Source organism: Trichogramma pretiosum, unplaced genomic scaffold, assembly GCF_000599845.2.
Source record: "Trichogramma pretiosum strain Unisexual culture from Peru unplaced genomic scaffold, Tpre_2.0 scaffold185, whole genome shotgun sequence".
Lineage (NCBI taxonomy): Eukaryota > Metazoa > Arthropoda > Insecta > Hymenoptera > Trichogrammatidae > Trichogramma > Trichogramma pretiosum.
The window spans coordinates 89,189-92,474 of record NW_019640899.1 but is presented as its reverse complement, the minus strand read 5'-3'; positions in this window follow the sequence as shown (position 1 = coordinate 92,474).

The following is a 3,286-nucleotide window of genomic DNA, read 5'->3' as shown; positions in this document are numbered from 1 at the left end:
ATAATAATAATAGTAATAAATTGTCCTTTGTTTATTTGACACTTTTATATCATTATTACAATAAGCTTTCGATTTCTGTTTACACAATCTTAGTGAATTTTTTCTAAAATTTTTATGGATAGTGGAACATATAGTTTTTTTGAAAATGTCTGCATAAACCATGGCAAGATTTCTGATCCTATCGATTCAGTGAGAAGTGCGGTAACGGTTAATAGTATTCGACGCACGGTTTTGTCCTCTTAAGCAGTGCATTTAACGATTTATTAATGAATTCTCAATTCCATTTGTTAAGCAAATAGTAATTTTTTAATGCTTGGCTAGTCCCACAATGTTGGTAAATAGTTCGGTCCATTAGTTATTCAGTAAATTCAACGGTTCGGATTCCCCAATTCCATATGTATTTTCATACTACTGTAAGAAGAATAATAATATTTACAATAATAGCTCCCTCACATGGGAGAGCAATATACGTATGGGAAGTAATAGGGAGGAGTAGTTGAAAAGTGCCAAAATCGCATGAAAAATGAAGAACAAACTCGTAAAAATAAGGTTTTTTAAAAACGGTGGCAAATGTTAGGGAGTTATAAAAATCAGAGAACGTTACAACTATGGTATTAAATATAATAAAAATATTAATAATAAAGAGAACAGAAAGCTCGAAATGTATTGCAACTAACATTTAATGTTAAATAATATTAGTGTTAAATGATGTGTTATTCATATTTCTTAGATATTAACAAAACTATATACATTTATTGATACAGTACATACAATTCGATACATACGCAATAAAAATGTTGAGAGAAATTTAGCAAGAATTTAGCAGAACAATTAAGCAAGAATAATCATTTTAATATACAATACATCATAAGTTTAATGATTTTTTTCATACAATTGAATGTCTTAAACATAATTTATTTATTATGAGTATGGTGCAACGGAAAAGCGATCGTGACATTTTTTAATGGGTATCGACAAATTTTAGCTGCAACATCAGATAGCGGTATGACCTCCAGTAAAGAGCAACAATTTCTAGTAATAACTTGAATACCTATCTTTTGAGATAGTATTGGATCATTGTACAGATTTCCACAAGAATCAAATGATTTTCCAATAATGTAATAATCGTTATTTTCATTAATAAAATTTAAGCATTTTAAAATTTTACCATTTTTCATAATGATGCAATTATTGTTTTCATCGCTCACTTTCAATGTAAATGATTTTGTCCGCAATTTTTTAAATTAATATTTGTTAAAATTGGGTAAAATTGGTCCTTCGAAATGACGTTCTTCTAATACTGTTTCATCAGCGAGTATTATTTTATTATTGTGGTTTGATTCAAAAGAAGATATCTCGCTTAGCCGATTAGCAATTTGTGCGAGAGGATTATCACCCTTGCGTACTAACAACTTTATTTTTCTTATATAATTTTCAAACCTAAAAGCCGAGAATTTATCCAAGTTTCCGAACTTTCTTACTTCGTCTGTAAGATGCAATAAATTGTGAATGTTGAATACAACATTTTTGCACCCATAATTTTTTTCATATTCCTCAACAAACTCAATTAATAAATTTTCGGCAATTTCAAGATATTCCTCGTCTCTAGCGTACACAGGGTCAACCAGTATTGAAATACTGACGTGTAGTTTCAAAAAATTTAAGTACAAATTCTTATCTAAAATTCCGAAAAGGACCACAGGACCAGTATACAATAGAAACTGCCTTAATTCATGAGCCTTCCAAATTCTGCGGACTTTTTCGAATTTTCTTGGCTTTCGATCAAAATCACTAGGCGTAGAAGATTTCAAATTTTCCAAATTATCAGATATTCTTTTTCGTTGTGCTTCAGATAATCTTACTCGCAATGGACCTTTCAACCACAATTCGATTAATTTTAAAACAACGCCAAGGCACACTAGATGCATGTAATCCAGGACTACTCGAGAAACACCCTCAAAATTTGGAATCTCACTTAATATAGATTTGTCCCGTTGATAATCCAACTGCCCGCTGTAACTCATCAGTGAGAATTTTTCATCGGTTCTTAACTCACCTATATCTCCACAAAAATGTAAATGCGGAATACCGTGTCCTTCAATTTCGCATTTAGTGCAGCTATAATAGCCTGTGTGGTATTTTACTTTTAATACGTATGCCTTGGCTGGTGCATCACAGACCAAAGCATTAAACTTTACACTGTACTGTTTTTTCGACGATGAAAATCCATTTTGTCCAAGAATTTTGAACTCTTCAACGAACTCTTTATTAAGATCATCGGGATCTTTTGGTTTATTATTACCGTAGTATAGCCCAACTAAGCTAACTAATTCCAAATTAGTTTCACTGCACAATATAACCCATAGTGATTCCTCAGACGATTTGGCTAACGGGGCACCATCAATATTAATCATAATTTCAATTTCAGATGTCACAATATTTTGCCTTTCATATTCTTGCGTAAATTTATGAATTGCTGTGTGCAGACTATAGTGATAGTAGGTGCCAGTATCTATAAGACAAACTTTTGTTTTTCTTGGAGTATATAAAAAAGTTCGTACTTCAGGTAATTGAATTTTTAAATTAGTTTTAAAAATTTTTATCAAGTCATTGATGGCTGTGTGTGGTACTGTGTGAATATACTTGATGCACCAAGCATGAAAATCATTTGAAAAATCGTTTTCAGGAGCTACTTTATCAGACCTTTCAATTTCGTTGCATAAATAGTCATCATCAGCATCTTCATAATATTCATCATGACAATCATATTGAAAAAATACAGAGAAAATATCTTCCATTGTACTGTCATCTTGACTAGGAAACATATCAGCGTGTAAGTCTTCATTAAAATTGACTGTACTTGTACAAATCGCATTCACTTTGGGAGAAACATTAGAAATTGTTAGATTTTCATCAAAAATATTTAGAATTTTTTCATGAAATGTTTCAATCTCTTCAACCATTGCGTTGGCATTATGACTATCCTCTTTCAAGCCACAATTTTTTTCTTTCATATACTCTAAAAATTGAAGATTAACCATTTCAAGTGATGAATTCCAATTTGAATTGACCAATCGTCTGAAATGACGATTTGTAATTGATAAGTTTTGAGCTAATAAAGAATTATAATTTTTAAAAGTATTACTGTTTGTTTTAGCTTTTAGTTGGTCACGTTTTTGACTTTTCTTTTTTTTATTACATGTTTTGCGATCCGACAATGGCGTAGAAAGATTTTTTTTAGGTTGTGATACTTTTTCAAGAAATATCAAATATGCAGTTTGATTTT